General features: G+C 42.8%; 1 protein-coding gene across 1 annotated transcript in view; it reads left to right on the top strand.

Annotated features, from left to right (window-relative positions):
- Positions 1–10,911, top strand: part of shank2a (SH3 and multiple ankyrin repeat domains 2a) — a 122,023-nt gene that overhangs the window by 90,001 nt on the left and 21,111 nt on the right. The window lies entirely within an intron of this gene.

Below are 10,911 nucleotides of genomic sequence, written 5' to 3'. Positions count from 1 at the left end.
TTTTAATCTTTTGAAGATACAGTGCAAAATTAAATCTCTCCAGTTCAGTTTGAAGTCAGGCTGCACTGCTAAAGCACCTTTGACTGAGTCTCTGTCTACAAGAGACACTAAATATATTGTGAACTCAAACCTTTCCATCACCAGAAGGCCTTGCCCGGGTTGGAAAGCGGTGGGTTAATACAGTTCCTGTTGTTAAGGATGCTATTTCAAGGAACACCCACAAGGGATAATATCTACCTAAATATAATATAATGCTATGGGGGTCATAAAATAGACTTCAGATCACATAAAGGAAAGATAATAGAGAAGAAAGTGTTCGGCGCTCCCCCAAGGCACAGCTGAGCTCAGACAGATGGTCTCAAAATGGTGTGTGTGTGTGTGTGTGTGTGTGCGCATGTGCGTGTCTGAACATGTATGTTCATGTGTGTAGGTGTATGTTTACGTGTGCGTCTACATGTGTTTGTACTCACAGACAGTGTTGACAGTTCGTGTATTGAAAGTGCATAGATGTGTGTGTGTGTGTGTGTGTGTGTGTGTGTGTGTGTGTGTGTGTGTGTGTGTGTGTGTGTGTTTTGCGGGCGGGTGTGTGATCTCTGAAGGGACCAATCAGGCGCGGTGTTGTATTCCTCCTCGGAGCACAGAGGTGTGAAATAAACACAGGTTGAGTTCATTACCCAAGTTGCATCTGAAGCCACCAGCAGTCTTTGCCAGACAAGAGCTGAAGATTGAGACAAGCGACGTTCATTTGAGTCCCGCTTCCTCTCAGAGACTGACAGACTCTGAACACTGAGCGCGTTTACATGCACACTAATAAACCGATCACAGTCTGACTAAGGCAATTCCCTGATTATTCAAGTGGTCATGTAAACAGCAGAGTGCAATTTCCTTAATAAGGCCGTTATCGCATTATGAGAAACCTGATTAACTCCTTGCAACTACGTACCGCACTGCGTACTTATGGAGTACTAGGGGGGAGTAGTTTGGGATTTCATCCAATCACTAAAATCCTCAAGCAAGTCGCTAAAGGAGTGGTCTCAAACCTTTATAAGTTCATCTTAAAACATAAACAATTAGCCCTTTCCTTAAATACTTTGTGGATACGAGATTTATCACCGTTTATATTAGATATTAATTGGCAGTTAGTATGGTCAAATAGCATTCTTTCATCAAGGAATCTCGATCACCAATTCATTCATTATAAGTTCATACATAGATGGGTCAGCCAGAAACACTACCTTATGTTTGACATTGGCTCTTCTCACGTGTTCTCCTTTCTCTTTAGTCTTGCCTCACTAATATTTTGTTTTATTTTTAATTTATTTTGTTGTTGTTGTTGCTTTGTTTAATGTATGTGTATCTTGAATATTGCATACCATCACCTTGATTAATGCTTGAGGCAAGTAATATATGATGTATTTTAGGGAAGGTGTAATGTCTATCATATACCAAATAGAACTGTTCTGATGATCCTCGTTTTATTATATGATATGAATAATTAAAAACAATTGATCACAAAAAAAAGAGAAACCTGATTAACACAGCTAGGTTTTTGCCTGATCTTTGATATTATTCGGCGCATGTTTACCCCTTAGTCTGATTTTTTTCGTTTTTTTACATCTGCACATGAGCGCAAACGTAATCGCATAGAGAACAACGTCCCCGGAAGCAAGAAACATCTAACAGCATGGCGACCGGCAAGAATCACTTTTGGACTGATGAGGAAACTCTTTTAATGAGACACAGAAGCCTGACCGTATGAAAACAAGATAGGTGCGGCGCAGTGAATTATGTAAACTGGGGGTTTTCCCGTTATCACATTACTAAAGTGTATGTAAACGCATCAATTGAATAATTGCCATAACCTGATTATTCACAGTTACCAGGTTATTAGTGTGCATGTTAACACACTCAATCTGATCTTAACCTGATTAAGCCAATACTCCAACTGCAGAAAATGTCCTGTCAACCCCCTTCACTGGAGTATTGTGTGCATGTGAACATACAGTAAGTGTCTGTAGCCTTCAGCACCAGCTAACCAAGTTTTACTCTTATTTTGAACTACACATTCCTCTGAATATCTGTCACCATCACATGCTTTCAAACAAGACATATTGTATACTCTGCTGGATATTTTTTTTACAAAGCTTCTGACATGATCACACATTGAATGTCAAAGCTCCTGTCAAGTTCATGTTTGTGTTATATGTTGTATTGATGTTTGTGGTGAGAACCACAGGAACGCAGACGGAGAGTGGAATCGGCTCTGTTCAGCCCTGGGCTTAAAAGATGGCAAAGAGGAGGAAAGCCCTCCATCATCAATTCCCCTCAGCTAGTTACTCACTGCCCACTTTAGCTCTAATCAATACCTCTCAGTGGAAATCGGGAATCTCTCACACACGCATGTGGCCCTGCGCACACACACACATACACGCACATGAACGCTAAAAACACATGCTATCCGGTCTTAAAATAGCACGCAGAGTGGAAGCGATCGTTTCCTATAAATAATTTATTTAGAGGTACAGTGCAAGAGGAGCAGGATGCCAGAGCGCATGGTGCTCAGGGAGCCGCTTTTCATCTTCAAAACAGCCAAAACACACTGTCAAAATATGGCGTGAGAATAAAACCTTTAAGATGGCTGCACTGGGAGAGAGAAACGGGGGTGAAATTCGGTGAAACAGTCCATTGACAAAAAAGCTCGGCATCAAACAAAGTCCCCGTTTGATGACGAATGGTACGGTCCATTTCCCCCCCCCCAACACTGACGGCATTCTCAGCACCACTCCCACCTCCAGCGGTATCGCAGAGCAACGGTCACTTAGCAACCGGTGACATATTGTGTCTAGCTGTGTACACAGTGATAATGCAGCTTTTAAGAGTATTGCTTACCAGAGACTCAGGAGGCAGAGAGTCTGGAGTGTGACTTCCCAACAGGCTGCGAGAACAGCCGAAGAAGCGAGACGTCCTGTGTGCTGGAACCATTCTGCTTGTAGTTTTTGATGAAGAAACCATTTACCAGTTTGAGACTACATTGCCAAACTGGAATGAATGAGAAAAGAATATATGATAGGAGTAATTGAAAGGGAATGCAGCATCTTTGGCTTTGACGGAGAGTATTTATATTGTATATGTGTAAGTTATATAAATGTTGACAGAACGGGGAGGTGATGGTGATGGATCAGTAAAATAAGAGCCTCTCATCCCAAACTTTTGTCATCACTTCCACTTCACTAGATCTATATATTCAAACTTGAATTAAAGGTATAACTGAGAGGGAAGGCTGATCTCTGTCATCGGTTTGGCATCAGATGCAGCAGGGTAGCGCCGGCCCTGCACCGCGGATTAAGGTTGTGCTAGAACATCCCAGAGAGGTCAGCCAAAGGAACGCGTGCTACAGATGTGCAACCGACTCCCTCTGTGCACAACCCGGAGTCGTTAACCTGAAGTCGCGGACACAGATGGCGCCGCCGCCTCTGAAAGCGGGACAGCCGGCGTCGCTCGGTGCGGGGTCTGTCTGGACGGTACAGAGGTTTAGCTTGTACATGAACCTGAACCTGAAGTCTCAACAGCTGAGACTCATGACTGCACTGCATAAGATGAATGAACTGAGATGGGGAAGTGCACAGTTTTTCTTTCTATATTAAACAGTGATCAGAATTACTGAAGTGTTGGAAATTGCTTGTGCCCTGTTTGTGGGGAAATACGTTTTGGAGAGCTTTACCTATAGGAGGTGCTATGGGAAAATGGACCGGCACAATATGAGAAATTTTCACCATGAATTCTAATTAAAGCCATTGAATTCGACCATTGAAATCCCTCAAAGCCACGTATCTAAGTTGATGGAACATACAGTAGTTGTTTCCAGATACAACAAACCATTGAAAGCAAATTCATCCGTATGTTGAAATACCCTCCTCTGGCTGAGATGGATCCTTTCAATTCAATGTCTGCTAAATATAGTGCTAACTCAACAACAATCTGTCAGTTGTGTTTGGGCGCACTCACAGCCGGCAGCTGTTTGGAGCGGTTTATTCAAACTCTGGGCGCGTTTACTCCTTTAGTTCAGTTCATTTGGCTCGAACTTCGGTGGCACTAAACGGCACTGAGACGCCTGAAAATGTGAGTCTCAGTCCTCTAACGAGAGAACTGTGATCCGGTTTGTTAGGAGTGAGAATATAATCTGAACCAACTACCCTGAAACGCAAGGGTTTATGGGTAGAAGGAGATAAATGTTGACATCTGATAGCCAGCAGTCACTTATGTTTGGGAAAGCCTAGCAGAACAAAATGAACTGAGGGCCTGGAGTGATGCTCATATTCAGCTATTTCTTCATGTGTTCTTAATTGGTATAAACACCAGAGAAGAGTGCAGACAAGTCCATCGCTGAAGTTACAGGGATTGGAGTCAGATTTGTTCTGACTCCCCCACCAAAATCTCCAACCTGTCATCCCGCCAGGTTACCAAAACTCTGTCCGATAAGCGAGCTACTTGAGAGTCCAAGTGACTTTTATTTTGAAGCTCTGGTTCACTTGTTATTGTGCAACGTGAAACCTGAACGAACCAACTACAAAAATGCAACAAAGTAAACTTTTCTGCTGTGGTTCAGACCAAAGAAGGTGTGATCGCACCCTTAGTCTTTTGGTTAGTGGGTTCAGGCTGAAGTCTCAACGTGGGTTTGTGGCCTTTCGCTGTTTCATTGACTTTCTGGATCTGTGCCAGTAGGGCGAAGCGGTAGTTAACACTGTGAACTATCCATTAGTGTCATCATCCTCTGTTCCTGTTTGGCCATTGGCTGACAAGTCTGTCTCGTGACTTGTTTTTGGGAATCAACCTGGATTTACACACACAGGAATCAAGAGTGGTTTCAGTCTCTCAGTATCTCTAGACTCTCACAGTTATCTGCAGTATCACTGTACTTTCTGCCAACTGTTGCATATTTGTACATGTGTGATTGTAATCTAAGAGTGTGAACTGACAGTGAGTGTGTTTGTGTGTGTGTGTGTGTGTGTGTGTGTGTGTGTGTGTGTGTGTTTTCAGGTAAATGCATGAGTCTGTGATGTACGCAGGCCATCACTGAAGGAGCTGAGGATTGCATGTTCACTTATTCTTGAGTGTGTGTGTGTGTGTGTGTGTGTGTGTGTGTGTGTGTAGGTGTGTGTGTGTGTGTGTGTGTGTGTGTGTGTGTGTGTGCACTTACATGTGCTCTCATCGTCAGTTTGATATTCAGCTGCATGATTCATCAGAAACAAGATTCTTCTAACTAGGACTCTGAGTCATCAGAATAAAACTCTTGTCTGTGTGTGTGTGTGTGTGTGTGTGTGTGTGTCTCTATCTCTCTCTCCATCTTCCCCGCTCCCTCTCCCTGTTTCAATCTTTCAGTTTATTTTTCGTTACGTCTTTCTTTCTCTCTCCTTCACACACACACACACACACACACCGTTTCTCTCTGTATATTTCTGCATTTAATGAGCCTGCTTTGATGTCTACTCCAGCTTCCTACAAGGGGAAAACACACACACACACACACACACACACAATTCAGAGAGCTCTCACCCAGCCCCCATTCTTCGATGCCTCCCAACTTCAAATAGTGATGAATGCTCCTCCTTTTATGTGTGGGTGAATGTATGTTATGTGTTCCTCACTGGTCACATGTCTTTGCCGCATTAATAATAAGGAAGAAAACACTTTGAATCTGGCTTTGTCCATTCAGAATGAGGCTAACAAGGCTGTTTGGTAAACCGGTCGGTTTCAAAGTTCAAAGTATGGATAAATTCGGTTCCGCTGAAGCACAACTGACGTATTTATTAAGATGTATCAGCTTCACTCAAACCGCAGTCCTACTGCCTGAGGCTGCCTAACCTGCTGCTGGGCGGACAGTTGGGCTGAAAGATATTGACAAAAAACACAAAAATATCTGACAGAATATTTGCGATTTAAACTGAGATTCATATTTTTTCTATTAGTTTTTCTTGCCATAATCTTTTTAGAACTTTAAAATTGTTTAGAAAAAAAAGTGATTTTGTTTAAAATAAAAATAGATGTCAGTGTGCAGGATGTACTGAGTTTGAGTCTGATGAAAGGTTTTTACCAATATTGATTCATGGACCAAAGATTACCTGCAGCTCTAAAACACATTTAGACACATTTTGGACGCCTCTCTCTCTCTTAAGCAATTTATTGCAGCCTCTGCGTTTCAGAAATTGCAGAAGTTCATATATGCGATTTCATTTATTTATTTATTTATTATTAATTGTTCAGCTCTAGCCTACAGCCTATTTTCTATCAACATAGAGCACTGGTTAGGGAATTATGTTAGATGGGATGAGAGCAGTAGGTGCCGTATGCCGCTCCATATGCTTTCACAGGCAGTCCAGGGTCAGAGATGGGGGTCACCCAGCTCTCACTGCCCTACATTATTCTGCCCCTCTGTTTCTCTCCACTTCTTTCTATTTATGCATGACTCTGCTCTCTCTCTCTCTCTCTCTCTCTCACTCGCTCTTTCCCTTTTATGTGCTGCTCTCTTGCTCTCCATTCATTTTCATGAAGGGTTTTAGAGTTTTTCCCATTGCCGATAATTGCTATTGTCGCAGCGAGGCATTCAGGCATTGTAGCCCGGCTGACATTCATCCTTAATTTAGGTTTTGCTTCGCTTCATTATTCACTTTGGAAGTACCGGAAGGCCTAAAGAATCCTATTTCTTAATGGATTCACACTCTCGTCGCTTTGACTAACCTATTTTATTTAATTTTTTTCTGTGGAGAAGTGGGTGTGGCTATTGATTCAGCGGACCGGTCCTGGGCAAACCACCTTTCATCTTTTAAATTCCTTCTAAAATCACACTGTTATAGACTTTTTTGGCTTTTATGTGATTCACTCCTTATGCTTGTATCTCCATTTTATCTTTCATTTTGTAATTGTGTTTCTCGTTTTATTAATTTTTTTTTTTTTTTTTTACTTATTTAGTTATTTATTACTGTCTCTGTTGGGGACATTCATGTGGTGTTTTCTAGTTGTATCTGTTTATCTCTTGTATTTATTTATTTATTTGTATTTATTCTTTTTTTATTCAACTTTATTTTATTTATTTAATTGTGGTACTTTTACATCACTGTCTCTTTGGGTTTCATTGTATGTAAAGCACTTTGTAAACATTGTTTTTAGGAAAGTGCTATACAAATAAAGCTATTATTATTATTATTATTATTATTACGTTATATTACGTATACTCGTGTGTGTGTGTGTGTGTGTGTGTGTGTGTGTGTGTGTGTGTGTGTCAGCCGAGCAGAGAGCACTTGACTTGCGGTTAACCCTTCGCTGCTCTGACAGGCCGGATTAGCAGCGTATCATCATAGCGAGTGCCTGGATTGGTCAGATTATCCCATTGATTAATTAGATCAGCGTCAGCCGGCGAGCGAGGCAGGAATAGTTGCATTAGATGAGATTGGATTGGATGATCAGATAGATCCAGCGCTGCCCGTATTCAGCTAAATGGGCCGGATGATGGTTAATGTTGTGGAACTATTGTAATGGTTATGATAATGATAATGTCTTTTGAATAGGCCATTCTGCTTGATCTGAGAGAAGGCCAACTATTACATGCACATTATATCGGAGGGCTTATTTCTTTGTTTGTGTGTGTGTATACATGCGTGTGTGCGTGCATGTGTTATTGATTGAACTGTTAATGTTCAGCCATAAAGCTGCTGGTTCTGTGTTGTTATTTTTATGTTTTTGTCTTCGATTCAGGACCGTTTTGGCGTCTTGAGGCCCTCAGGCTTCATCTCTCGCTCTCTGTTTTTTTTCCTATTGTTCCACTTAAGCCAACCAATCAAACAATACACTACTCACTCACTCACTCACTCACTCACTCACTCACACACTTGCATAACCTATATAATGTGTAGGCAGGGACACACACACTCTGCTTCTCTCTCTCTCTCTCTCTCTCTCTCTCTCTCTCTCTCTCCCCCTCCCTCTCAGTGTCAGATGGCTGTGTTTTAACAGTGGAGTCAACAATTGCCTCTAATCAATGGCACTAATCGGGTGGGTGTATCCGATATCCAACGCATTGATTTGACCCAGCATTCAATGCAGTAGTCTGATCAGTTAGTCAGAGAGAGGTAGAGAGAGAGAGAGAGAGAGAGAGTGAGGGGAGAGAGAGAGAGTTTAGAGATGGAAATATTCAATATGCTGTAGCTGAAAAGAGTCAGTGGGAGATGAATAGCTGATACCTGACCTCACCAACAATAACAAGCGAGTCAGAAAAACTGTTAGAGGCAGTTTCAATAAATGAATTGTTTTCCAAAAGTCGTGGTTGTGGTTCTCATTGTTTTTTCTGTAATGATTCCAGTTGATAGTTATGATTAAACCGAAATACGCTTCATTTACATGTGCGCCCTGAGCTGAAGATGGCGTAGAAATGGGTCGGTTTCATGACACATCATTCCACCACTAAATATGACTGTTTTCCTGCTTTTTTTTTCCTGCTTTTTATGTGTCATCCTTGTCCTCTTCCTTCTAAAAACCTTGCCTCAACCCTGTAACACTTATCCCAAAATCTGTCCAACAACAAATCAAAACAGGCTCTATCATGATGTTGGCAGAAGAAAATGTTTGTGTGTGTGTGTGTGTGTGTGTATCCTCCCAGCGTTGTTACGTAATAGGGTGGAAAGACAGAGCAGATTATATAAGGCTACTCCTATACGGGAACTAGTAACCGTGTGTGTGTGTGTGTGTGTGTGTGTGTGTGTGTGTGTGTGTGCAGACCTGAGTGTGTACTGTAGTGTATCAGCTAACCTCAGTGTGTCTGATGGAGGGAACATGAGGTCAGACCGGACCAGCTGTTGGAGCATTTCTCAATAATTACCAAAATGGCCGCCCTCGTGACGCCCTAGCAGCGTTTGTTAGATTAAAACGCCGAAACACAGGAATCAACTCTTTGTCTTTAAGTCTTACTCTCCGTCTGTTGTCTCATTAAACTCTTGTCTCTCTCTCTCTGTCTCTCTCTCTCTCTCTCTCTCTCTCTCTCTCTCTGTCGACCCCACTGTCTCTCCCTCACTTTCCCCTCACCGCCGTCACTCCACCGTTCTCCGCATTCTCCCCACTCTTCATCCTTTTGTCATCCACTGCTTAGTTCCTTCTCTCTCTCTCTCTCTCTCTCTCTCTATCTCTCTCTCATCTCTTCCCGTCCATCGCTTCTCTGCGTCGCTCCAGGCCGCTCTCTCACTTCCGCTCCACCTCATCATCCTTTCATCCCTTCATTCAGCCCCTCCTCCCCCTCCTTCCAATATTTGTCTGGGAGAAGAGAGAAGGGGAGGAGAAAAGAGGAGGAGAGGAGAGGAGAGGAGAGGAGAGGAGGACAGCGGCGCCCATATTAAATTAGGCGAGCAATAACGAGATTAAAAAGCATCCATGTGGGCACGCACGTATGTGAAAGAGAGAGAGAGAGAGAGCATACAGTGCATACTAATATGTGTGTGTGTGTGTGTGTGTGTGTGTGTGTGTGTGTGTGTGTGTGTGTGTGCACATGCGCTTTGCGGTTTGCACAGCCAAAAATCTAATAGCAGTGTGGGGGTGTGCAGCGTTTTGGGTTCTGGCTGCACTGAAATGCTAATATATGAGCAGTATGTGGCCCAGCAGAGTGTGTGAACTCTACACAGAGAGACACACATCGGCTTTAATTATAACCGGATTGTCACTGGAATCTCAGCAGCAGGATTTTTGGCCACGAAACCGACTTGTTCTGATTGTCTTTGAAGATAGACTGCGAAGGCCGCGGTATTAGCCCTCTCACCCTCTCCTGCTGCCAACACCAATATTGCCAACATGAATATTGGCAGCGGGACAGGATGAGAGAGCTAATACCGCGGCCTTCGCAGTCAAAGATCTGACCTCCCTCTGGCGTAATCGTGGTCGATTTTAAAATTGAATTTTTCAGTCATTTGCTTGGAATCTGTTTAGTGCCACAAGCCAAACTCTGAAGGGACGTATCAAAGAAGAATCCCCGTCAACATGCAGGCGTTTAACTCTGTTCTTCAACTCAGAGGACAGAACTGTTAACGCTACGATATGCAGCTCTTCGCTCTGAGGCAGGAGCTGTGTTGTTAGTCCCGCCCTCCTCCCCCTCAGTTGGTCAAGTTCTCACCCCGACACCTGTCACTCATCTTGATGAGCCGTCTACCTTGAAACGACATCTAGCCTGAGGCGGAGGAAACCGGCAGCCGTGAAGCCACAGCAGGCGGTGAAGAAGCAGACGACAAACGCAGCAAATCTGCAGTTAAAAAAAAAAAAGAAGAAATACCAATGTTCACCAGTGATTTTGAATGGGTCTTCTGCACATATAGCTTCACCTTTATTTTGTTTCTTACTGCTTTCTGACATTGTTGTTGTCACATTGACCTCCTCAAAACATGCCAAACATCATTAAAAAGCCAGTTTCAGGCAAACAGGAGGATGCAGGCATGAACACACAGGGTCACAGACACAGACTGATAATGTATAATATGTCCTATTTATTATTTTAATGTCAAAAAAGTTGCACATTGTAGCTTTAAATTTGGTTTTCAGTGAGTTGGTTTTCTTCCCACTGCAGCAACATTGCTAAAAATGCCAACAGGAGGCTGCTGCCAATCTCTTAAAAAATCTCTCCCACGGACGGATAGGAGTCTTGGTCAGTGTTTTATTAAATGATCCACGCTGTTGGATCACTGCTGAAACAAACTTTCAACACACCGTTCTGACAGTCTTGAAAAATCGTATATATACTATCTAACTGTTGGTAACCCCAGCATATGCAAGGTCTATCTCTGAGATGAGCCCAAAGTCAGAGGTTTCAGGATTGTTGGCATATTCTTACATCTTGTGCTGAAAACATATAAATGACTAGTCGAGATGGGACACCAGCCAGTT

The sequence above is a fragment of the Centroberyx gerrardi genome, chromosome 1 (genome assembly GCF_048128805.1).
Source record: "Centroberyx gerrardi isolate f3 chromosome 1, fCenGer3.hap1.cur.20231027, whole genome shotgun sequence".
Taxonomy (NCBI): Eukaryota; Metazoa; Chordata; class Actinopteri; order Beryciformes; family Berycidae; genus Centroberyx; species Centroberyx gerrardi.
The sequence above is the reverse complement of the archived record's forward strand: the minus strand, read 5'-3'. Positions and strand labels throughout refer to the sequence as shown.